The sequence below is a fragment of the Protopterus annectens genome, chromosome 13.part0 (assembly GCF_019279795.1).
Source record: "Protopterus annectens isolate FY-2018-M chromosome 13.part0, PAN1.0, whole genome shotgun sequence".
Taxonomy (NCBI): domain Eukaryota; kingdom Metazoa; phylum Chordata; order Ceratodontiformes; family Protopteridae; genus Protopterus; species Protopterus annectens.
In genome coordinates this window covers 845,541,248-845,568,747 of record NC_056747.1, presented here as the reverse complement: position 1 = coordinate 845,568,747, position 27,500 = coordinate 845,541,248, and the positions used below count along the sequence as shown (strand labels likewise).

Sequence of the window (27,500 nt, the reverse complement as noted above, 5' to 3'; positions counted from 1 at the left end):
CCTTTCCCCACTGTAGTGCGACCTCTGAGTTATAATAATAAAGTAGGGGGGTGTGGGGGCCCACATGGGGGTGTAAAGCCCCCCTGCATTACACTTTGTATTTGAATTGAAGTTTGAAACTCAGTGAATCTGGTTTTCAGTTTGCTGATTTTCGAACTTCGGTGCAAATTGGAATGACTATTTTCGTCATTCCAGTTTGCACAAAGGGCCATTCGGTAGGTTGATTTTCAACCTTTCAAAGGTAAACCCATTAATTATTACAGATGCTTTGTGAATGACATCTTTCTGATATGGAAGGGAATGCCACAATGATTGTATGAATTTGAGTTTTTACATACTACCACCTTCCTTAAGTTTAGTTATAAATGGTAAAACACTTTTTTTTTTTTTTTACATACACAATAAGAAATATGCTGGGTGCATTAGGGACAACAATGTATAAAACCCTGTAAAGAGAACAACATACTTACATACAGTATGCACCCTAGGCATATTCCTAGAAATGTAATGAAGGGTCAGTTCCTAAGAGTCATGAGGCTACATAATAATGATGAGCTGTTGACTTTTTGGCACCATCACTAATGAACTGTTAAGTAGGGTTACTCTTGCAATGAGACTGAGAGTACGATCAAGTGACGGCTCCAGGAGCAGCTGCAGTTAACTGCTACTGACTCCAAGTCAGAAATATCGTTTGCTCATATTAGCATCAATATTCCACAACCATGCTATGTGCAAGGTTTTAAAAGATTTCATTGCAAAGCTTACACAATGGCAAACTGCTGCATGAATATTTGACCCATCTAATGCAGGTAACTGGATATTAACTGTTTTTATGATATTAATTTATATAGCCAATTTTCACATATTTCTAAATATCTCAACCAAGTAAAAGACAGATATCCTTAGCCTCATATGAAAGCTCTCAGCTAGAGGAATAAAATGCTGCTGACACTGAGCATAACTTGAGTGGCTGCTGAGATGCTGCAAGATGTTTACAAAATATTACAAATGTATAGTTACTGTATTTACTCTGACTTATAAATTTCAGTTTAAGACCTAGAACCTAAAGAATACTACCACTATAAAAATAGTTTGTGCTAAAGAGTTTGCCATTTATAATTCATTCATAACCCCTACGGTTCCAGAGATGAGAACATTTGTTTGAAATGAGAGGACAATTTTATTCTGTCAAAAGGCTTAGGCTCCACCTATTGGAAGTTGCACTGCAAACTTCCTGAGCTCCACTAGAGTGAATGAGTTAAGGGAGACATCAGCTAGACCTTGTTTTCCTGAAGATGCATGTAATGATTTTCAGACAGTTTCAACTAAACAATGTAACGATCCTAGAATTTTGTTAACATATTCTAGCGACATTAGTGTACTCTGTGATATTAAAAAGTATTGGTCATTTTTTATGGCGGACCAGTATCTCAGTAAGATCCTGGATAGGACACCAACATTTTCTTTTAAAAATAAATCTTTGAAGTGCCAGTTGTGTTACTACAAACAAGACAGCTGCTAATCACAGAGGCTTTGATCACATAGGAACCTTCCCACGTCACTCATGGAGCGCTTGCAAGTTCATTTGGACTACTCTGCATATTGTACATCCGATTTCTGACTGTAATACAGTTTGATTTTTATGCGGATTGCAAAAGCAGCAACTTTGTTTATCTTGAACAATGCACAGAATGCAGTGCTTTTTATGTAGGAAAAACTAATTGGACCTTAACACAGTTTTGGAACATGATGACATTAAAAATCTAAAATTAAGTAGTGCACTGACAAACCATGTTAGTGACTCTGGTTCTAGCCATTGTTTTAAATTTGTTTTAGAGGTGATTGATACAAGTTTGAGGGAAGGGGACTTAAAGAACATAACAGAATACAATGAACTTAGATGGATTTTAGACTTACAAGTGGACAAGAGCCCTGGTTTGAATGACTAAAACCGCTCAAGTCACATGATTTATTCCAGTGACTTGAATGGTTTGTTGTAGGTTTTTGAATGGTCTGAAAAAGCGGTTTTGCTGTGAAAGTGCTTATTGTTTTGTCTGAATAAACTGTTAGTGTTTCTATCCAGCCATGGTGGTCGACTGCTTTTTACTTATTGGATACTGAGGATACTAGCGACCTTTGGCCTCTGTTACTAGTTTTCATTAATGAGGGATTTGTTCTTAAACACTATTGCGATAGAATACCAATTAGGGTTCATACACCACAAGAGCTTGCAACTCAGATATGCTTCTTGTGTATGTTGGAGCAATAAGTAACAATTGTCTACAAACTGTAAATCAACCTGATCATCAGGTTCAAAGAGAGATGAAGTTAACTTTTACAGCACAAAGTTAAGACCCCAATTAGGGTCCTAGATGGTTTATAATGTAAAACCTCTCTCAAGAACTACTTGGCCAAAGAAAGGATCCATGGGCAGACATTCGGAAATTGCCAAGAAATGAACCTTTATAGAGGAATGAGAAAGACCAAAGGAGAGTAACTCTTATACTTAAGAACCAGTGATACATAACCCCTGAATGGGTCCTGGTTATTAAGAGTGGCACCAACTAGAAAATGTCCTCCACTTACTAACATAAGATTTTCCTAGTAGTGGGTTTTCCTGCCTCCTTCAGTACCAGCTGCACACCCTCAAACAAGATGCTTAAAAGGTATAGAAACTGAATCATAGAGGTAGTTACAGCATTCTCTGACTGGGGTGCTTCAAACTCTTATCTTGCATAAATAGATCCAATACATGAAGAAGCTTGTGGTAACTGCTGTTGTCTGGTCAGAAGGGAGTCACCACAATGAATTTTGGAGTCTCCTCCTGAATCTTCTGAAGGATCCTGGAAAGCAGTAGAAAGGCATAAAGGAACATTCTCATCCAAGGCAATGAAAAAGCATCTGTTCTCCAGGCCCATCTGGAAGGAGTCCTGGTGCAGAATTTGTTTTAGTTTGTTTTAAAAGAATAAGATCTATTTGAAATATTCCCCACAACTGGATAAAATCCTGGAAGACCCCTTGTTGAATTTACATTCATGAGGCTCTGTGTCCTGGTCCTGCACAGCAGGTCTGCTACTATACTATACATTGCTCTGACAAAATGCAGGAATCCTGAAGGGTTAAAAAACGTTTGAGTGACCTTCCAAAGTCACCATAGCTAGCCTGTACACAAGGTAAGGACTTAGACCACCCTATTTAGTTACAGAATCATTGTGGTTTTGTCTGTAATCACCTGCGGAGGTCCAGGGGACCACAGATGGAGACTCTATAGCATGGATCACAACCAACATCTTTTACATGCATGTGCTTTGGCCCATCTATTTTGTTCCAAAGACCCTGCACTTTTGCCCGCATAGATACAAGCACCCCAAGCAAAATCTGAGGCATCTGTAACAGTGAACATGAGGTTGGAAGAGAGAAAGGGAGCCCTAGATTCAGGGAAATCTGTTCTTCCATCTTATTTTGAGGTATTGGTTTCTATGACCTCTCCCCCAAGGAAAGAATAAGACTTAAAATCAGAGGAAACAGTTGCCTGGTTTGGAGCATGAGGAAGAATACCCAAAAAGGAGGCAGGTTTTCCACATACTATCTGTAACCCTACTGGTACTCTCAGAACTTATTTGTCAGAGACAATCTGCTGACAAACAGGAAGACAGGCAGTTTCTGAAACAAATTTGACAAAGTGGCAGAGGGGGATACTAGAATAGTCATTCTGAAGTGGAGGTCCGTTTCTTTTTCTGAAAGGATTCCTGCTTGTAGATCCCTCCTGACACTTTTAGTGCCCTGCTTGCCAGAAGCTTGTTGCAATTGCTTATTTTATTTTTTGGAAAAAGAAAACGGGGGGTTTAGTAAATTTAAGAAAAAGAGCACCCCCCTGAATCAATTCACATCTTTCAAACTGAGTACGTGGGCAGCAGAAAGACCAAATAAAACCTCCTTCGCCAAAGTAGAATTCAAAATCTTAGACAACCTCTTCTGAAAACTGACTACTCACCCAGGCAAAATGCCTCATCATAGTGGCTGGAGCCCTGGACACAGTTTCAGCACAATCACACACTCTTCAAATAAGGTTTATAAACTTAAGATTACCAATAGCTGCCTTCAGAAAGTAAGCCGTTTCTGAATTCTAAGTGGTAGAAAATATCCTCAAACTGTCAGCATAAGCTACGATACACTTCAACATACAAACATGGTAGTTCAAAATTACAACAGCTAAAAGTAGAAGAAAATACTCTCTTCCTAAACATGTCAAAGGCTTTACCATCCTTAACAGAAAGGGCAGGATTAGCATTCCCCAATAACTTGTTAACAGTTGGAATAGAAATAGTTGCCAAGACAGACCTGAGATGAGAAAATAATTGTTAGATTGAGGAACTCTCAAAAAACAAAACAAAAAAAAAATTGTCTGCCTTGTCAGGGACTGAAGACTGACCATCCGTATTGGTGTAGGCTGACTAAAACACCCTCCAAGGCTGGCATAATAGGAGAAATAGTAGTGTGTGATACATCCACTTACAACATGACATCGCCATAAAGAAAAGGAACACACCTCTTCCCACTGAAATAAACTACTTATTCTGTTCACCATCTCAGCAAAGGCCAATTCCTCTATAGGACAAACTGTGGAATCACTCTTCTCTGAATCAGCGTCAAAAACATGAAAACACAGATGAACCTCTGTCTCTACCCTTACTAGAATACTCTGAAAATATCCTCAGGAATAATGCAATCATTATGTAAAGTCAGATTTGTCTGCTGTTCCAGAAGATACAAGCCTGCAATAATCCCTTAGTCGAGGTAAGTAATTCATCTTTATTAACAGAAACACTGGTTTAAGAAGAATGTCTAATTTTATTTCCAGGGATATCCCTAGATGGAGAATAATTGAATGATGGCACTTCAACCTGCGAAATAGGTCTCTTACCTCGGTCTCCAGAAGAAACAGCTCTGGAAGAAAAAAATACTATGACCAAAGAAGGTGGCTCTCCCATGCCCAGAAAAGACACTGGAAAAGCTACAGAGTATGTGACTAACCCTTGGTCTATGGTGGCAGTAAGGAATACACTAGAGTCCTGGGAAAACCAACGAGTGGTGTGAAGAACAAGCCATGGCCACTGCAGTTGCCCATTAACAGCTGAGGCACTGTGTGCCACACAGTAAAGCAAGAGCCCCTTAGTAGCTTCCTTCTTTAAGTACAGCAGGTGAAGGGGCCATGAGACCAGTAAGTGAACCCATGTTCCTGCCAAGAGAAGCCTGTTGAACAGTTAGCTCAGCTGGATGGAGTCTGTCAGAAGGTAAGTGTTCACAACCACTATATGCACTTTGCCTTCCCCAGGACAGTCCCAATAATCACAAAAGTTAAGTACACAAACAGTACACTTTTGTCCCCAAATTCGAGGAATACCGTTTCCATGGGAAACGTAGCTTAAAGAAGGTCAAATACGTCGTCACAACATGTACACAATCACTAAACGCACACTACAAATGCACAAATCATTCAACTAAAACAGAAACAGTACAAATGCAGCACATTTTACCACAATGTGCCCAAAAAGAGAGAATTATTCTTCGCTAAAATATCCTGTATGAGGAGACATTTCTGGTAAAAAGTAAACACAAATGCTGTAGAGACTAAGTACGATCTTAATCAAGAGCAAACAAAAATAAAAGTGCATGTGGGAAGGGCTCCTCAAAGGGAACTTTCAGCAACTGAAGACAAAGTCTACCAATCTTCAGAAGCCCAAGAGTGCTGTTCCTGAGGGTGGCAAGAAAGTACTAAGTATTTCTGGTGCCCAGGTTGATTATTTCTCCCTTTGGAGCTCTTGCCACAGCAGCTTAGGTGCATGTGTGGAGACACTTTTGGAGACTGGCCACCCACTGTCTTGGGCAGAATATAATCTGTACAAGCTTTAGGGTACTGCAGTACTGACACTGACAAACATATGTGGTTCTCATTAAGTTTATTCAATGGCTCTACTGACAGGGTCATGCTGGTGAGTGTTAAGTTTATTATGCAGTCTAAGGGCAGCCAAGGTGAGAATGAAATGGGCATAGTGGCCCTTTGTCAATGCATGTGGGTAGCATAAATATGCAGACTAAAGGGGCACACAGGTGGCCCTAGCAGTAATGAGAGGACTTGCATCACCACTGGGGGGGGGGGGGATTAGGAACATAAGTGAAAGGATATCACTGCTAGAATGCAAGAGCACACATCGCCCTCACTTTTTTCAGAATAGTGAACCAGAGGCTTGTTGGTCAGCAGGCCTAGGAGCAAAAATGATACAAAAAAAGATTTTGGCAATTCCCACATATATTTCAGTTCTAATCAAATAGTTTCTGTAAGCATGAAGCAATTCTAGCACTGCTTGACATAATTAATAGTTTCTGAAAGTTAGCTTATACAGTGCCTTCATATTTTAAATTGTAAGGCTGTTACTTTACAATAAGAAATAATACACTTAGCTTTTTCCAAGAGTAACTTGAAATTAGCTTTTATTTTTCTAATACAAACACTTTCTATTTATCCATTTACTGCTGTTTTATTTATTTAGTTTCCTACTGCCTAACAGCCATCAGCTCCCTGCAATTTACTGGTCCGTTCCTCTGACTGAAAGTAATCACTTTTGCAGCCTCGGGCTTTTTATGCTTATGCCTTAATCTCACCAACTGAAGGCCGATGTTAACACTCGCATAGTCATAGGCGAACCAGTTATGACCTTCATCAACAAGTGCGTGCTTCCACACATACACAAGGCTAACATTGCCAGCTTGACTGAACCAAGCTCACCTGCCTGGTCTGCCTCTCTGTTGCCTGCAGAGCTACACCTGCAAGGTAGCGACTGGTCAATTGCAACTACCAATCCCCCCCCCCCGGATGGAATATAGCACTGGTTGCTCATTCCCACCTTCTCTAGCCCAGCTCTTCCAGCACCTGAGCAATTAGTTAAACTCTGTGTAGGATATAGTCAGGTGTTTAATCCTCACTACACCACAGAGAGAAGGTGTTTGTAGATCAGTACTAGGTACTCCTACTGAATAATTCAAAAGCAAGTGGGTTTAAAACAGTGGGTACTGCATTGTGCACCTAGTAGATAAGACTATATAAAATGGAAAGGAAATGATAAAATATAATTTAAGGGAAATGTTTTACAATAAGATCTTATCGTCAGTACAAGGAATGAGTGCAACAGGAGTGGAAGGGGCCCAATGAAGTCCAATTTTCCTTACAGGATTTATGTGAGAAGTTTCTATTAGCCCATCTCATTGGGTACGAGATGCTTATTGGCCAGCATGACTTCAGCAAGCAGAGAACTTCAGAAGTCAGCATGCCTTGGCCACGGGACATTATATCTAGCGATTCATCTATAAATATCTATATCTAAAATTATACATACACACAAAAATGATGGATTCCTGCCTTCTATGCTCTGTAAAAAAATCAAGGATGCGATTTAAAAGTGCCTATAAATTTGCCTTTTCCTCCTGGTGTGGCCAATCAAACAATTCTATAGTTGTCTCATTAGGGTAAATTAACTGAAACTGTTAGGGCCTCAAATGGAGAAACTAAAGCTCAAGCCACATGGATTCAGTACTCAAACATACACACTAAAGTATGGGTGCTGAATTCCAAAATTCCCCTTACTCAGAGATGGCGATTTTAAAGCAGTATATAAAACCAGCAGGGATGTTTGGGGGGGGGTGTCAAATACTGTTGCAGCAAATTTTTCATATTTTGTATTCAAACTGCAATTTAACATTTGCACCTGTTCACATTGAAAATGTGAGTGTTTAGCCAAACCACCCCTAAATGCTTAAACATCCTGAAAAAAGAGACTCCCTTTTAAAATAGTGCCCCTACCTCATTAATTTGATATTCTTCTGTTAGGTCTATAAGCAGAATTCAGGCCTACGTTGTGTAAGCATATCTGCCTGTATTTAATATGCCAAAGAATTTTCAGAACTGTTATATGCATCACCAAGCAGCAAATTAAGAACAGATGGATTGGGGAGTATAACGAACAGCTCTAAGCCTGGGGATAGGCCGAATCTTAGCCTAGAAAGAACAGCAGTACTCAGCACTAAAAGTATATTGCATTAACTTCATCTTTATACTAACACGGAAGAAAGGATGACAAGAAAAAGCAGAGAGAAATGCCCAAGCCAAAAATCACAATATGGCTGTGTAATATTGCTAAGCAATGCAAGGAAATTTAGTAGGAAGACAAGGAATTGCAAGAAATGAAGCAAGGGAGAAGGGTGGACAGTGCTGGTATGACAAACATGGGTCTGAAGTGGAGGCAGGGCATGAAGCTGCTTGGATAGTGAATCTTCAGGAATGCTATGCAGGGCTGAATGTACAACAGTGACCTGCTAAAGAATGCATCAGATGCAGAGTCACAGAGGAAGAACACCACCCCATGAAGGAAATGGTCAGGGTCAGAACCTAAGTACTCTGGTGGCTCAAATAGAGAGGAAAGTGTCACAGACTGGTAGTAGTGTCTGTCGTAAGAGGTGCAAAAGTAGACTGATGAAGGGATAGGGGGATAAAGGAGTGGGGTAACAAGAGGAGTACTCATGGGGGATCTGAGTCTACTAGAATAAAAAAGGAAGAGTCTAAGCTCCACAACAAAGGGACAGCAGAATTAAACAGACTATGTGAGGTTCTGCTAGCTGGTGCAGGACTGTACCAAACTGGACATAATACGGAATGTATCCTTAACCAAAATAGGGCAGGGGGGATCAGAGATGTCTAGGTAAAGGTGTCATTAACCTACAGTGATGTCATTGTATGGTTTAGAGTTGGGGAAAGGTAAGAACACATGACGGTGTGGGAATTTTAGGAGAGTGCATTATGCTCAGGCTGGATGGAAAGGTCAAATATAAGCAACAAGCTATGAGAATGGGACAGGCATGGAGTACTCAACTATGTATAGCCATTTCAGGAAGAAAAAAGAAGGCCAAAGTGGATGCATAGGAGGAGGTCAAGAATCATGGGGGAAAAAAAGGTAAACAAGAGGTGCAATACTTGGGATTGGGAAAGGAGGTACCCTGTACAAGCAAACAAATTAGCAAAAAGGTAACGGTGGTAAAGGAACAACTGAAAACTGACAGAAAAGTTTAAGAATGCATCTATTTCTCTAGCAGCTAATCTACGAAGATCATCCTTGCTGTGCTTTCATACCTACGTTTATCAAATCTCTTCAACATTCAGCATTTTTCACACAAGCTCCTGCATTATGAGACACTCAAATGCCTATGACTGTGCATGCTGTAAGGTCACTGGGTTGACACAAGCATACTTTTCCCATGTGACTGTCAGTTGCTCCCCCACCCACTAGCAAGCACACTCCTACAAATCAAAAACAATAATGAATAGGTATCCCCCTTGTTAACTAGTTATATTAAATATATACCTGGCTTTACTTACAGTAAAATTCACTCACCCTACACCCTCCCCAAAGAAACTGGGATTAGGAAAGACCAGCTCAAGGATGTGGACAACCTTCTTAGAAGTGGAAATGGGGAGAGACTCCTCCCTTAAAAGGGAATCAGGAGGGAAAGCAATCTCTTTTGAAAACTTGTAGGAATGACAGAGGTGGAAAACACTAGAAAGGGAGACTTTACCAAAAATACTTTCCTTCACCACCAGCAAAACATACCCAACAGAGCATAATCAAGCACGCTGAACATGACATTGAAGTTCCACAAAGGGGAAAGATCTCCATAAGGCAAGAGAAATTAAACCTCTTGACACCACAGCCTCAGTCCTGCACTCTAAGGAACTAAGGCCAAAAACCTACCCAGGAATCTCAACTGGAACTCAAATACAAAGAAACAAGCTTTCATGAAGGTCTGGTCACACAAAGAACAGCATCTGTGAGATACCCAAGCCAAAATCTTTCTGGATCATGGACTCTAACCCAGGACTTGGTCAGAAGATAAATTGAGTCTTTGGCGGGGGGGACACAAAGACCTTAACTAGGCATTAAAATGCCACAGATTATTGCCTCGCAAAATGAAAGAAGCATCCTTTTGAAGCAAAAGTTGTTTTTTCAGAACTATCCAAAGACTGGAGAAGAAATCCATGTACCACTTGGCCACCAGTCCCTCAACTCATAGCAGGCTGCTATACCTAAGCAACCCTGACCTTCAACAAAAAAGGAAACTAGGACAAGTACAAGCTCCCCAGTCTTAAATGAGCCGTCCCAGAGAAAGAATCAAGATAGAATGAACCTGCAACCAGACTTGTCATCTTAATGTAATGCAGCAAGCAGAAAATGGATGTGGCAGAGACATTCAGCTGCCAGAACCCTTAACAAGGGGATTCACAAAGCAAACCTTTTCTTCCTCTTTCCAGGTTTCACCTCACTGACAAACACCTGGAAGGTTCTTGGAACAGGTGTCTCTAAGGCAAACCCATCAACTAGAAGTGAGGACAAATGTCCAAACCATTCTGCTTTGCACCTCCGCAAGGAGGCAAGACAGACCCAAATACCCAGATTCAGACATATTCCTTCTCCAATAGGAGTTTTCCTTATCATAGGAAATGGAAGAGCCTCTACCTTTAACTGAATAAAACCAAGCCTAAGCCTACACCAATAGCACTGTAGTAGCAAGAAAGCTAAAATGGAAGCAGAGGTAGACTTCTGTCTTGGTAGTGAAAAGACATACTCCAGAGCTACTCCAACAAGTTCAACTAGAGTTTTCAAAATTACAGTAATTCAAGTGGCCCACAGTTACTGGAAAGTACAGTTGTGTATACTTACCATAAATGTAGATGTTAGAGTGTATTCACTGTTGCAGTCATTACATTTGGGTAGAATCCCAAAGCTATGGATGGGAGGATGGAATTATATAGCATTAGGAGCAGTTATAAGTTCCTGCAGGACAGCAGTGGCAAAGCCTGCCCTGGATTTAGAAAAGAGAGAGGTAAATGGTAATGTTTTGTGAACGTATGGACTGAGCTCCAAGTAGCAGCTTCTAGAATGTCTCTGGTAGGAACCCCTCTGAGATAAGCTGCAGAAGTAGATGCAGCCTTAGTGGAATGGGATCTGATCCCCTTGGGGACAGGTTTACCATGGTGCATGTAGCAGAAATGAATACAATGGCTTATCCAATTTGAAATAGTCTGCTTTGAGATAGCCTTCCCCTATGCCCCTGCAGCAAATGCCACCAGTAGTTGCTCAGACTTTCTTAGAGATTTTGTCCTGTTTAAGTAGAATCTTAGTTGTCTGTGTACATCCAATGAATGCGGAATCTACTCACCCTTGTTCTGCGGATTTGGGAAAAAAAGTTGGCAGATGAATGATCTGGTTAAGAGCCACACTGGATACCACCTTAGGCATAAAAGAAGGATTGGTCTTGAGGGCCACCCTGTGCGGATAAAAGATAATGAAAGGCTCCACTGCCATGAGAGCCTGTAGTTCTGAAATCCTTCTAGCTGAAGTGACTGCTAAAAGAAAAGCTGTCTTCCAAGAAAGAAATTTTATGTCTGCAGTAGCAGCTGGTTAAAAAGGAGGCAGGGTGAGTTTTTCCAGCACAAAACTGAGGTCCCATTGGTGCTCTCCTGGGAGGTCTTAAATTTTTGGCCCCTCTGAGGTACTGCTTTAGCAGGGGATGAGAAAAGAGAGAGGCTCTGTGTTGTAATGAGCCGAGATGGCAGAGGCATGGATTTTTATAGAAAAGGATAGGCCCTTGTGAAGCATCTCAGTTAAATATTGCAGAATCTGAGGAATATTAGGCATTGCTGTGTTATTCCTTGTGCTTGGTTCCAGGCAGAGAATCTCTTCCATTTATCAGCATAAGATTTTCTAGTACTAGGCCTTCTAGCCTCCAAAATGACATCCATCACAGGTTTACTGAGAGGTGTGATTGGTAAATTAGTTGATTAGCCATTCTGCAAGATTCAGAGTTTAGAGCAGAGTGTGCAGAATTTGATAGATCTGCTGAGACAAATAGATGAGATGTTTGAGGCAAGTACCACGGAGGAAGGTGTGACATTCCTTAGAAGTGGGTACCAGTGTTGACTAGGCCAGTCTGGAGCAATCAGAATCATTTTTGTTTTTTCCTGTCTGACTTAGTAAAACCTTGGATAGCAGAGGCAGAGGAGGAAAGGCATAGACTGATACATTTTTCCAGCTGAAGGATAGAGTGTGATGAATTCTTGTGCAGAATTTGTCTAAATGGTAGTTTTGGGGAGAGGCAAAAAGATCTATGTCTGGGTTCCCCCATTTTCGTGTCAACATGCTGAAGATTTGTGGATCCAGTTTCCATTCGTGTGGGTCCATAAGATTTCGGCTTAGGTAGTCTGCCAGAGTATTTTGCTTTCCTGGCAGGAATTGAGCTTGTAGATGTATTTGGAAAGTCAAGGCTGTGTTCCACAAGGCCATGGCTAGTCTGCAAAGGGGGTAGAGGAGTGGGTACCCCCCTGCTTGTTTAGGTACCACATAACTGTGGTGTTGTCTGTCTTTATCGGTAGTTGTCCTGGATGAAGGAAGTCCTTGAAGGCTGTCAGAGCATTCTGTACAGCTAGCATTTCTTTCTGGTTGATATGTAGGTGCATTTGATTTGGGCTCCATTTGCCCTGAATGCATCTCCCTGCCAGATAGGCCCCACAAGCATAGTCTGATGCATCTGTAGTCAGGGTTTGGGTGGCAGGGGGTAGAATGAATGACAGTCCCTTGTTTTGGTGACAGGCCTCTACCCACCAAAGGAACTCCTGTTGCAGGCAAGGAATGAGAGGAATCATCGTTACCAGGCTGTGAATGTTGACTCCATAAGCTTTTTAGGTACCTATGAAGTTTCCTCGTATGCAGTCTTGCATATGGAATTAGCAGAATGCAGGATGCCATGAACCCCAAAGCCTGCAGAATTTGTCTTGTAGATAGCTCGGTTTGTGGCCACTTGTTTGAAGTATGTTATCAATTGAACTTGTTAGTCTGTCATGAGGTAAGCCATTTGGGCAGTTGTATTCAAGCTTGCACCCAGGAATGTAATTATTTGAGAGGGTACTAGTTGTGATTTTTTTTCATTTATGGTGTGCCCTAGGCATGCTAGAAGCCTTTTTACAAATGCCAGATGTTGTAGAAGAGTGTCCTTGTCCTCTGCCTGAATTAGACAATCATCCAGATAAGGATAAATTTGAATGTTTCTTTGTCTGCAAAATACAATCACTGGTGCCAGGCACTTTGTGAAGACCCTGGGCGCAGTAGATAAGCCAAAGGGCAGTGCAGAGGACTGGTAATGCAAAGAGCCTACTTTGAAGCAGAGGTATCTTCTGCAAGATTCCCTGATTGGGATATGCAGGTAAGCCTCCAAGTCTAGAGTTACCAACCAAGCATTCTGGCCTAGCATAGGCAGTAGCCGTTGTAGAGTCAGCATCTAGAATTTTGGAATGTCCAGGAAAGTATTTAGAATGGATAAGTCCAGAATTGGACGCCATGATTTGTCTTTTCTGGGTACCAGGAAAAGTCTTGAATAAAAACCTTGTCCTTTTTCCTTTTCTGGTACTGGTTAAATAGCCCCCATATCCATGAGGGACATGACTTGTTTCTGGGCCTCTGCCCACTGATTTGGAGGCAGAGCTGGCCATCCGTTTGGAGTTGGCAACGTGTGGAAATGAAATCTGTACCCCTGGGATACTATATTTAAGACCCACTTGTCCTGGATAATTAGATGCCAATTTTGAGCATGAAGTGCTAGTTTCCCCCCAAAGGGGCTGCCAAAAGATAAGTACTTGGAAATGGCAGAGGAAAGTCATTGAGACTGTTTACCGTAGGGCGGTGCTTTGCTACTTCCCGATTTGGAGGTGGAGGCACCCCATTGTTTTATCCTTTAAGATCCTTGTGACTGAAACCTGGAGCCCTTGGGAGTGTCTGGTTTTGACCCGAGTGGCTCTGTTGGGTACTGGAAAGGACCAATTCTTAGGCCAGTGCCTACTGAACTTGGGTGGCTGCACTTACAAGAAATCTTTTACAGTTTGCATGGATTTAGCTGGGTCTTCCATCATTTTCAAAACAACTTCTGCCTTATTACCAAACAGACTGGCCTGCTGTAAAGGAGCATCCAGCAATTTAGCTTTAACATGATCAGGCAGATTTTGCTCCTTGAGCCAAGCATGCCTTCTTATCAGATCCAGTTATGGCGGCCCTGCAAGAGGCCTCCAAGGAATCAAAACCACATTGCAAATTATGCTTTCCAACTTGTTCAGCTGAATGCAATAAATCCTGTAACTATTTTCCACACAATCAGAAATCAACATCATTTTCTGTTTCAGTAAGCCCATGACATGCTGTTGATATTTAAGCATATGAAACTGACAGTTTAAAGCACCGATTGCCAGGGATGCAGACGTATAAACCTTCTTACCCCATCTATCCAGCGCCCTGGAGTCTCTATCAGAAGGGGTAGGATTTTAAGCAGTACAAGCCTTAACACCCTTGGGACCCTGAAATTGTTTCAGGGTCAGCAGTAGGATTTTTGAAAAGAAACTTGTGGGAGTCAGGAACCCTGTAATATCTGTCTGGCTTACTAGGAGCCGGAGGCAGGGAATCAGGAGCCATGCTGGATTCTGAGAAAACATCATCAACAATGTCTAAAACAGGAGGTATAGCCAAAGGCCTATGCTGAGGAAGAAGAAGAAAATCCCTAAGCCTCTTTTTGGATTCTGAAAAATCCTGACTCTCCCAATGAAAATGTTCCCTTAAGGTATGCAAAGTCTCTCCAAAAGAAAAATCCTCAGGAGGAGAAACGGAAGGGATGGATTCTTCTGCATCAGAGTCCTCATAAGGGGGAATAGAAAATTACTGATCAGAAGCGGAATCAGAAGAAATGGAAACCTGATCTGAAGATTCATAATCAGTGCCTTGCCTAGGCCTCTTAGCAGGAGGGGGTTGGGAACCCCGGATCAAGGTAATTAAATTCTCAGCCATTTTGATCATTTGTTTTTTTGGCACAGAGGCATGAGCACGTGGCTCATGCGTTGGTTTTTTTAAGACAGAAGTTGGTTTTGGCCTTGTTTTTGATGATGGCGTCAGTTTAATATACAAATCTTTAGGCCTGAAAACACCCTCAGAAGCCGGTGCCTGCTCAGCGGCTCCGGACCCATCCAAGGGAGAGACATTCGCAGGTTCAATAGTTGAAGAATCTCGAGGCATACCTGACTCCGAATGGGTCTCGGTAGAGGCCTGCGACTCAAATGTAGCTGGCATCAGGGGCTGCGAAAGCACCTCACTGAGTAATGGCGAACCGGCGACTTGCTTAGGAGAAGCTTCGTCGTCTGTTTTGGACCTCGGTCTGTCTTTTTCTTAGCATTTTTTGTGAATTCCGGTAGTTGTATTGCTAACCAACGACATTTCAGGATAGTTAAATCTTGAACCAAAGTATTTAGAAGCAAAAATATACAGACGCTTAATAGTGCATTGGTTAAATTTAGCACAAAACAGACAGCAAGGCACGCTGTGGTCAGGGCCTAGGCAAGGAATACAGTACAAATGAAAACCCTTATGAGGTATTTGCTTCCCACAAGTAATACAATTCACTTTTACTGACATCAGTAAGGAGCAAGAAAAAAGTTTCCCCAACGGGGTACGTAGCTTTAGTTTGAAGATTTCAGTTCTGAAACTCAAAAACGAAAATTTCAGGAGTCGGATGACCAGCACTTGCTAATTGCTTATGCTTCGGGCACAGCGTGGCAAAAAAGACCGATTAAAATGGCGTCGGCTGCATGCTTTATACCCCTGATGAACTGACGTCATGGAAGAGGAGACAGCAACTGATGCAAGACCCAAGACTTTGTTATTCAGGCTGACTGAGGGCAACCTGCCAGCAGATTACCCAAATGTAATGACTGCAACAGTGAAACACGAAGAACATCTGCAAAAAATGAAGGAAAATTGTGTTGAATGACTAGAACTGGGAAGGCGGCTAGATAGTATGGAAAGTTGAACTTGGGGAAGTTGTTGACCATGAGGCTGGACAAGATGAGTGATAAGCAAGCACTAATGTTCATGGCCGACCAGCACAAACAGGAACATTAGAAGGTAAGTGATGACGAATCATGGGATAAGCTAATGGAAACTTTCAAAAAAATGAGAACACAACTTGTTAGTTCTACTGCTGAAGCAATGGTAAGAGATGAAAAAATGCTGGATGCTAGGAATTCTCATGTTGGGGCCACAGAGGAGTTAGAATGAAAATCAAGATTTTAAAGTCAAATTTGCACTTGTGTTAGCAGAATTAGAGACCTTAAGAGAGAAGCAAGTCAATTATAGGGACACAGCCAGAGGAAAACTATATATATTTTTAAAATATGCATACAATAGAAGTGAATTGTTTTTAATCTCTGGGCAAGCTGCTTTGAGAATGGTGAAGGGAACCCTTACTATCTCTGCAGGGATAAACTTGAATGGCTATACAATGCTGGAATATAATGGATAACTGTAATCAAAACAAACATACTTTTGAAGTGGAGCAATCAATACAGTTGAGGGACTGACCAGAAGAAACATGTAGGACACCTAGCAAGACATTTAAATTAATTTCTTGTCTTTTGGCTGTTCCTGTTAGGAGTCACCACAGCGGATCATCTGTTTCCATTTCTTCCTGTCCTCTGCATCTTGCTCTGTCACACCAACCACCTGCATGTCCTCTCTCACCACATCCATAAACCTCATCTTAGGCCTTCCTCTTTCCTCTTACCTGGCAGTTCCATCCTTAGCATACTTTTCCCAATATACCCAGCATCCCTCCTCAGCACATGCCCAAACCAACACAATCTTGCCTCTGACTGTCTCCAAACCGTCCAACCTGAGCTGACCCTCTAATATACTGATTCCTAATCCTGTCTATCCTTGTCACACCCGGTGCAAATCTTAACTTCTTTAACTCTGCCACTTATAGCTCAGACTCCTGCCTCTTTGTCAATGCCACAGTCTCCAACCCATACAACATAGATGGTCTCACTACCCTCTTGTAGACCTTCCCTTTCACTCTTACTGGTACCAGTCTGTCACAAATCACTCCTACAAGACATTTAAATTAACTACTGATGGGTAACTGTTCATCCAGCTCGGCAGACCATCTTTTCTGCAGTGCTTAGGTTTTCTCTGATCTTGTTTTTTTTTATGCCAAATGTATGGTTCTCAAAGTTTTTTTTTCTTGCAAATATTTTCCTCGGTGGGTTGTCAATTCTTAATTATAACTGGGTCAAGAGTCCATTTGTCATATTATATTTTGGGAGTATCACTCTAATTCAAAAGGAAAATATCACATTTAGAATGCACTAAACAAGATACCCAAACCAGACAAGAATAAAAGTTTAGAAAGAATAAGCGTTATCACATGGAATGTTAATGAATTATAATTAATCCAGTCAAAGAATAGAACAATTAGTTGTCTTTAGGAATTTGAACTGTAGGTAGTCGCTTTCACTAGACGAACTTAAATAATCTAGAAACAGGTGCCTTGATAAGGGCCCATTGATCTTAAAGAGCAAAAGTAATCTTTGCAGGAGAATGGAGAAAAGGAGTGGTGCTACCAATTTCTAGAAAATGTCTGGTAGTACTAAATGGTACTTCGTTGGGACAAAGGAGTACACAGGAATCTCATTCATTACGGTAGTTAGTGTTTTACCTTAAGGAATTACTTAGAATTTAGGCGAAAAATGGGAAAATAATTATCTTTGTGCAGGAAGGTACTGGATTGTATTTACAAGAGTAGACTATAAAAAAGTTATGTACTCACCATAATGTTCCATCTGAGTAGTTGTACTTCATTTATGTTCAACCTGTGGGTTTCGGATCCGAATCAGATAAGACACGGCAGCATTTTCCAGCTATTGTTCTGAGCTCACATCTCCTCCACTTATCCATAATGCCCCCTGCCTCCTTCCTCCCTCGAGTTGCTAATTATGTAACCCATACTCTATCCAAGACCCCATCCTTACTGGCAGCCCGAAAAAAAAAAAACTAAACTCCCAGACTGACCAAGAGCAATTCTGAGGTATTCATACTCCTACATTGGCAATACCCAAGTGACAAGGTCAGGGAAGGGGCAGGGGGTTGAATATAAATGAAGTACAACTATGCAGATGGAACATCGTAGTGAGTATATAACTTCTTTATCTGAGGTATTTGACTTCATTTGATCTTCAACCTGTGGGAAAGAGTCCCCAGCTACCAAACACCTGGGAAGCCCCTCATGGAAGGATATTCTGGAGCACCACAGAGGCAACGGATGCCCTGTTCCCTGACAATACCCAATTTGTAACGCAAAATGAAAGTATGAGATGAGTACCATGTAGCTGCAGAACAAATATCCAGCGACACTGTAGACCAAAAGGCAGCTGAAGTAGCCACAGACCTGGTAGAATGAGCATTTACCTGACCCGGAGGATGCTCGAATAATGCACTGGGAAATCCAACAAGCAACTGTCACTTTAGAAATTGGTTTCCCTAGGAAAGGTCTCGGGTAAGAAACAAACAATTGATACGCTTGACAAAATGCTTTAGTTCTGTGCAAGTAAAATCTCAATTGCCTATGAACATCCAACAAATGCAGTTTATATTCCCCTTTATTTTAAAAATTTGGGAAAAACACTGGTAGATTAATAGTCTGGTTAATATTTGCCTCTGACGCTACTCTGAAAAGGAAGGAATGGTTAGTGCGCAAGGAAACTATCTTTATGAAATATCACATACGGAGGCTTGATGAAAAGAGCTTGAAGTTCTGACACACTCTTGGCAGAAGTAATAGCCACCAAAAAGGCAGTCTTCCAAGATAGATACTGTAAATCTAACAAAGCTGCTGGTTCAAAAGGTGAAGAGACTTAACGCCTTGAGTACAAGGGTACGGTCCCGGAGGGGAATAGGATCCTTAACTGGAGGTCTAAGTAGAAAGGTACATTTAAGAAAGGACTTGCAAAGTTTTGAAGCTAAAGAAGACATGTTTTCCCCCACATGAAAATTAGAAATGGCAGCCAATTGAACTTTCACTGTGGAGAAACTGGCCTCTTGACAAAAAATTCCCACCAGAAAGTCTAGTACTGCACACAATGGAGCTGTGAAAAGATCCTAGGCATGCTGTGAGGCCCATATAGAGAAACATTTCCATTTGTTACGATACACCTTTCTGGTGGAAGACTTGTGAGCTGCCACCAAAATATCCTTAACAGGAGAAGATAAACCAGGAGTCCTAACAATCATGGGAACTGGAGCAGCCAAGCAGTGAGCTTCAGACTGTCCAGGTCTGGATGAGGAATCCTTGAGGGATGAGAGATGAGATCCAGAACTGGATCCAACATCCATGGTGGAACTAGTAGACGAGACCATAGGGAGGGAGAACCAGACTTGGCGAGGCCAGAATGGGGCGATGAAGATCACAGTGCTCCTCAGCCTGTGAGCTTTCTATAGAAACTTCAACATGAGGGGTAAAGAAGGATAAGCAGAAAGTCGTCCAGGAGGCCAAGCATGAATTAGTGAATTAGTGCGTCTCTGGAGGCTTCCCCCTGAGGGGGGTTCAGAGCGAAGAACTTGCTGCATTTCGCACTGGAAGTAGATGCGAAGAGAACACAGCAAGGATGAGCCCACTTTTGAAAGATCTGTTCTGCTACTGAAAGATTCAGAGTTCATTCATAAGGCATCAGGATAGATCTGCTGAGCCTGTCCACTAGAATGTTGGACCGTCCCGGAATGTGCGTTGCCACCAGAAAACGGCTGGTAGATACCACCCATTCCCACACACACATGGCTTCATGACAGAGGGGGATAAGGTCTGGTTCCTCCTTGTCTGTTGATATACCAGACCACTGACATATTGTCCATCTGAACTGCAATTGTTCCTAGAGGAAGACTAGCATGAAGGGCCTGAAATGCTAGAAGAATCGTTCTCATCTCCAGGATGTTGATATGTCAATTGTTCTCGGATGGGGACCACATGCTTTTGACTGTCCTTCCCAAGCAATTCCCCCCCAGCTGAGAGGTGTCCGTGGTCACCGTGGCTTTGGGAAAGGCCAGAAAAGGAAGTCCCTTCAGCAGGTCCAGGGATTGAATCCACCAACCAGAGAGTCCCTGCACACATGGGAAATTCGAATGCTATGAGACAAAGGAAGATCTAACTGGGACCACTGAAATGCGAGATTCTACTGGAGAATTCGCATATGAAGGCGTGCTAACGGTAACAGGTTGATTGTGGCCACCATAGAGCCCAATGCTCTTAGAACTGCTTCTGCCATCAGAACTTGGACCTGAAGGACATACAGGACGTGCATCTTCAAACTGCATATCCTGTCAGGGGTGAGGAAAACTTTCATTTGAACGGTGTTCAACCGAGCCCCGATGAAATCTAGAACCTGAACTGGGGCCAGTGAAGATTTGTTTTGGTTTATGGTGATGCCCAGTTTGTTTACTAGGTGAAAAAAGTCCCTAGCATGACAAAGTAGATGCCTGGAAGGGGTAACAAAGAGCCAATCGTCCAGGTATGGCAAGACCTGAATACCCTGAAGCCTCAGGTGACCCGCAACTACCTCCATCACCTTGGTAAACACCCTGGGGGCTGAGGTGAGACCAAAGGGAAGGGCTCTGAACTCATAATGAATGGCTCCTAGCCGGAAGCGGAGGAATCTCAGAGCGCCTTTCAATCTTGATGTGGTAGCCTGCATCCTGGAGGTCTATCGAGCACATCCAATCATTCACCTGCAGATAGGGCAGAATGGATAGAAGAATGATCATCCAGAATTTCATTTTGGTTACAGACAGGTTCAAGATGGACAGATGCAGGATAGGTCTGAGGTCCTCGTTTTCTTCGGCACTAAAAAGAACCTGGAGTAAATGCCTGATCCGGATTGGTCTGGGGGGAACAGGTTGGATGACCCGTTTGATTAGCAGCTTTTTTAATTTTAGTGCTACTTCCTCCCTTTGCGCAGGTGGGATATCTGGGAGGTGCTTCTTCAGTCGTGGTGGTTCTTTGAATGGGATGAAATATCCTCTGGATATAATTCGCAACACCCAGAGATCTCTTGTAACTGACTCCCATGCTGTTGGGTGTAGCGACAGGTGACCCCCAACTGCCTCCAGAGAGGAGCAGTCGGGCAACCTTTCAGGGCTGCTGCTCGGGTTTCTCTGAAAAGGGTTCTTGGGACCCAAAGTTTCTAGGACTCCTCCTGCCTCTAGAGCGGAATCCGTCATAACCCCCTCTGCCTCTGGGGGGAAGGAGAGTCCCGAGTGTCCCGGGAAAATGCCAGAGACTTCCGGAACCATATCTTCGTCCCTCGCTGATTCCTGGAAAAGGATCTTTGAAGGGGGGAAAAACTGATTCCAATGGCAGTGTCTTCCCATCCTTCTCACTCTGGACCAGAGTAACAGATTTCTCAAAAACGGAAGGACCATCATAAGGGGTATTTGTAAATAATGCCTTAAAGGGTTCCAAGAATTGACAAAGCTGGAGCCAGGCATGGTGCCTGATGGCAAAAACCATCCCAGCAGCCCTTGCGGCTCCCTCCGTAGAGTGGGAGAGCAGGCACATGGATGTATTCAAAACTGCTTTAAGAGTGGCCATTTGCACAGAGAACTTTTTGTCCTCCGCCATGGACTCTAGGGTCAACTCAGCAACTTCTTTGACCAAATCTCGCTGTAAATGAATGATGTGCGCCATGCAGTTCAGCGCCCTTACCGAGAAGGTCACTGACGTATACACCCGCTTCCCAAAACGGTCCAACGCCCTTGATTGACTATCAGGAGGGTGAACTGTGGAGCTCTCCTGCATGAGCTACTTCTTAGTGGCAGCTGGCACAACCAAAGCATCCACTGGGGACCCCTTATTCTAGCACATCCTGTCTGATAGGGGACTCAAGACCTTGTCCGGGCACATCAGGATAGGCTCCACAGTGTCCGGTTCCTTCCATGCCCTAGATGTTATAAGATCCACTAAAGGATCCACAGGAGGGGACACCCAAGAGGTAGAGGGGCCCGTGCCGAAAGCCTCCAGGAACACTGACTTGTCCGAGGTCAGTTTTGGGGCAGACTACCCCCCCCTCTGGCGGAGGAGTTCCATGAGGTCTCCAAAGAAGACATCCTTGGGGGGTTGACCTTGGGGAATCTTCCCTCTCCTCCAAGTCAGTGTCTTTGGTGAGGGACGCTAAAGGAGAGTCCAAGTGCCTCCTCTTACACGTCCATTTGCAAGGTACCTCCTCAGGGAACCTCCTGAAGCAGGATGGACACGGGCTGTCCCGGAGAGGGCAAGATGGTCGAAACCCCACCCAAAGCCGAGGAGGTCTGGATGGAGTCTGAGGATGAAATGGTCAAGGAACTCTAAACGAAGAAAACCCTTTCCACCATGGCAAAGGCCGAAGGGGAATGAACCTCCTGGGAGATACCAGTGGGGGCAGTCCACCTCTGACCCGACAGGGGAGTCAGAGCAGAGGCTTTAGGAGTAGAGATGCCGAGAAGGATACTGCACTCTGAAACGTTCGAAGCAGACAGCACTCCCTCGGATCAGACCCAGACACTACAGCTCCGAAAGCTGGTATCAGAACCAGTCAGATCTGACACACTCAAGGCAACGACTGGCATCTAAGTACATGGGATCATCGGTGCCGACCCCTCAACCACAGGGGGTTCTCTGACCCAAGGACTCAGAAACCGAAGGTCAGATCAAAGAAGGAGTTATAGGTGTAAAGAAAGGTTGCAAGCTAGCCCCTCCAGCGGGAGAGGGTGCCAGCAAGGCCCCATCTGAATCTGGGTGCAGATAAGCCTCCACATCATCTTGTCCATCTCTGGTTTGCTCAAGCTCTGGGTAGATTGCGAAGAAGCATCTATCGAAACAGGTCTAGTAAGCCAGTGGGGTAAGGACCTAACTGGGGACCAGACAGGGGCTTCCTCTGGCTCAGGGGAAAATCTGGGATATCTTAGCTAAGGAGACCCAGGCCTAGTTGGGTGCCTTACTTTTGGTAGCAGACTTGGCAGGAGTTCGAGTCCCAGAGGCCAGGGAGGAGGAGATGCAGCTACTGCTGTTCCTGCGGGAAGGAAAGGAGGAACTACTGTCCCTGAGGAGGAAAGTAGCCCCTTCAGAATCAGTTTGTCCTTCTTGTCCTTCAGTGCTCTGGGGGTGAACCCAGCACAGATAGGACAGGAGGTCTGAAGGTGTGCTGCTCCAAGGCACCATACATAAAGGGTGCAGCCATCTGCTGGGGAAAGCTTATGGCCACAGTCTCTGCAATTACGGAAACCTTCAGACATCCCTAAAAGAAACCGGGCCAACACACACACACTCAATAGGAAAGACTGAAAGGAGAAACTGAAAAATACATTTTTTTTTTGTGTGCCGACGACCTCCCGAAATGGTAAAGGAAGAAATCAGTGAAGGAAATAGCAAAAAAACTATCAGATTTTACTCACAAAAAACTCCCAACTATGCTAAGTGCTCGGACTACACTTGTTGCTTCACTAGTGGCAAATGAGACCTGAAGGGAGGAAAGAAACAGGGGGCATTATGGGTAAGGGGAGGAGCTGAAGGCTCGGATCAGTAGCTGGAAAATGCAGTCGTGTCTGATCCGATTTGGATCCAAAACCCACAGGTTGAAGATCAAATGAAATTAACTACTTCAGATCAAGTGGTGCTGATGTCAGCAAGTGATTAGGGCTTACATTACACCTCACACAGGAGGCTACAAGTGACTGCTTATCTTCAGAATCTGCACAATATACATGATTCTCCAGTAATATAGCATTAGATCTCATATTGCTAAACATGCTCAGTGGTTATATAAAGCTTATTTAGTTAAGGACGTGAAACCACATCCAAAAATGGTCTAAAATGATGCGCCCATCAAATGCTACTTGGATACACTGGTTCTTTCTTTTTAAAATAGCACTAGTGGTTCCCTACATGCTATTTAAAACAAGAGGCTCAAGCTAATACGTGTGACTCGACATGTTAAAAGATAATAGTACGTGCCAGTATATGCAAAATGTAATAGATGAACAGGCTCACAGTAAGAATGAAAACTGAAATATCATACTAATCAGATAAGTAAAGACCGATTAAATATTCAAAACAAATGAGACAAGTTGGAGTTACATAAATTTTACAAAGCAGTGGCAAAATACATTGTACAAAGGAGATACAACAGTTCAAAGGGAGATGGGAAGGATAAAGCAAGACTGAGGGGGGTGTGGGCAAAAAATATCAGTTAAAGTGTCAAGTGAAAAATTGTTATAATTCACCAGAATGTTAGAAAACATTAGCAGTAAGCCTAAGGCAGCAAAAGAAAAAGGATTATAGCTGGTTTAAAAACAAAAATGGGTCTCATTTTAGTACAGCCCAGTAATGACATCAGAACAAATTTTAACATTATAAACAGTTGCAATAAACAAACTCAGTAAGGGAAATGATCATAATATTTTAATGCTCAACAGGATTGAGATTACTCCGATTAGCTCAATATGAAGCAGAGACCATTATGGTAATTATTTCCCAAGAAGCGTTGACTGATGTTCTCAAGAATAAGGTCAAGTAAAATCCCAGGCAATAACACACCAACAGAACTGTGAACAGTTTATAAAGAATGTTTAATCCCAAAATGTGTTTTATTTTGCAGTGCTACATTAGATACTAATGGGGCTACTGCGGTGTTGGTGCTGCGGTAGCATTGTCGCCTCACAGTAAGACGTTGTCTTGTTCGATTCTCAGCTAGAACGTCCTCTGTGTGGAGACATGCGTGAATGGGCGCACCTTCGTTGAAGGTTGTGCGTCAAGGCCAGCAACTCGGCATGTAAAAATCTACTGCCAATAATTAGCGGACCGGAGTTCCGCTGTGGCAACCCCTAACCAGGAAAAGCTGAAAGACACAATAACAACATTAGATACTAATGGGATTTGTTTGCCTTGGAAGGAGGCAGTTGTGACAGCGACAAAAAACAAAATGGCACAAAGATTCAAGCTTGCCTTATTGTAGGCCAATTCCAGTGCTAGGTGAATATTTAACTTTATAACAGTTATAGCAAAAGAAGGTGGCAGTTGGCTGAGCATAATCAGTATGGAATTATAGCAAGGCAGAATGACTTGGTAATCCTTAAGATCCAGTGTTACATCATGAGGTGGTAGAAATGAAAAGGATGCAATAGGTATTTATTCATGAATTCTGGCTTGTTGATAAAATACTCAAAAAATTTTCAGTAAAGTGAGCTTGGTTGCAGCAGGCCTTTGACAGGATGGTGTTAGTGCTGCTAGACTTTGTATTTACAACAGAACATGCTGATTTACTAAAGGCTACAGATATCCCTTGTAAGGTTAGAGATAAAATTCATGACACTATTTCACTTCCTTTCATTACATTTGGAGCCCAGGACATCACGACAGGAGTAGGATCACAAAATAAAAAAGGAGAAAGTTAAAATTTCAGTATTTGTGGATTAACTCCGGACATGCAACTGATCTGAAGAGATGCTAAATTGTTCTGCAAGTTAGTCAAGTTTAGCAAAATTTCAGGATAAGATTAAGGAATGCAAGGACAGCGGCAGTTATTGGTGTGCTCTCCTGCTTTGAAAAATGCTAGAAACTTCTGTTAGAAAGATAATTTTCACAGATGAAAAACAGCAGAATTGGAACTGGACTGAGTTCAGATGGTACATAATTTTCCACTGTTTTTAAGCTTTTCTGATAGATATTCTTGGTGAATTTCTTAAGAGCAAAAGAGACATTTGTACATGATTACACTCGTTATGGTGTCAAACCTGGAGTCTTAAAGGATAAGGGAGGCCAGTGTGTAGCAGATCCACAGTTGTATCACAAGGTAGTACAAATGGGAAGAATGTGCTTATTTATTCTTGAATATGGTGTTAAATGGAAATAGTCACTAAGGTTAACTTCAGTAAATGAGAAGGAATGCGACTGTACTGGTGTGCAGCTTTGTCAGTGATCTGAACACCAACAGAACATGCAAATGTTTTGATTCCTAAGCAGGAGAACATGTAAACATTTCCAGGACAAATACTTGTATTAAGACCATAACTATGTCACAAAACACCACTGGATGCACAAGGACTTGGAGAGCTCTCCCAGCCTATGATGCATCATCTTGGTGTATCAGCATAACATATATAGGTACCCTTTAACAAAGGAATAAGAGAAAATATTGTCAATGAGGGCATAATACAGGAAATTCTAAAAGTTATACAATACAGAAAGTTTAAATTTAGATCAAATAGTCCCTTGGTTCAAATAAAAAAACATATTAAGAAAGAGCACATACTCCAACCACAGCCACGCACAGCTTTCCTAGTAACAAGCCAATCTACCAGGAACTGAATTAGTCGCCCAAAGCTCAGCACCACATTGCATTTACTAGTCTTCATTTGCAACAAATGATAGAGAGCTGTCTTTCCCAACATTAAATGTTCTCGCTTCTGTATTTGCAAACTGGCTTAAATATTTACCTGATAGAATATATGAAAGTTTCTTTCACTAGGGGCCTGATATGCCACCCGTGTTTTCTCCAGTAAGTATGTCTGAACTGACGCACCAACCAATTGCTGTGATCTACAGTAAAGAAAAAATAATTTCTTCAGTCACTGATTTGATACACTGTTAGAAGTCTTCTGATTATGTTAAAACTTTTACTCACTAATACCACAAAAGGCAAAGTGCTTCCACATTACGCAAACAGTGTATTTCTTCAAAGAATATCACTCTATCTTTGCTCAAGAATACTGAACAAAGCCAGATATAATCAATGGACAAAAAAGGAAAACAATGACAAGAGTTAAATATTGCTTTTATAAACACAAAGTGATGGGAAAAAGCATTTTTGTGTTGGCATGTATTTTTAAGGATATGAAATTATGAAAGTTGTATCTGCCACTTAGAAACTGCAAACGTCAATGATTTGCCAAATCACAACTTTTACAACAAACAGACCAAATGAGGCACAAATTTGGACATTCTGCAAAGTTCTGGACATTTAAGAGGTATGCTTCCAGATTCAAATCAGCATGCTCCAAAAAGACCAATAAGTGGCAACTAACCTGCTTCCGGGACATTTAATTCATCCCTATTACACTGCATTCATTAGCATGACACTGTCCAAAAAAAATGCTAAGTAAACATTTATGAAGTATTACTTTATAGTTGCATCATTTTACTTCACATTTTCCCCACTTTTTCTACCAGTCTCTCACTATCAAGCCCTCCTCTGTCCCTGGTTGCCACATCATTCATTCCCCTGGGGTGTGGGATGCAGTTGGGTGTGGGATGCAGTCATCAGCGTTTGGGATCAAGGATTTCTCTTAAGCTGTTTGTGCTGCACCTGCTCTTAAAGGAAAATTCCACCTTAGAAATAAAAGTTTTTCATTGTATCTTTGTTTTTGAGCAATTTTAATGCATCAAAATAACTCCAAGTGCTTCTTTTACAATTTTAATGTGTTTCTCTCAAAATGGCAGACGATGGGACCTGCCTTGGTAACATCATCTTTTCTTGCTTTCATTCCTTCTTCCCAAAATACATTTCA

At 42.3% G+C, this 27,500-nt stretch overlaps 1 protein-coding gene across 1 annotated transcript in view; it reads right to left on the bottom strand.

Moving 5' to 3' along the window:
• MYO19 (myosin XIX) overlaps positions 1-26,528 on the bottom strand; it is a 1,187,636-nt gene extending 1,161,108 nt beyond the window's left edge. The window contains exon 1 of the mRNA XM_044054569.1: positions 26,430-26,528. The gene's annotated coding sequence lies outside the window, so the exon portion shown is untranslated. The remainder of the gene's footprint in view (positions 1-26,429) is intronic.
• Between the last annotated feature and the right edge of the window lie 972 nt (positions 26,529-27,500).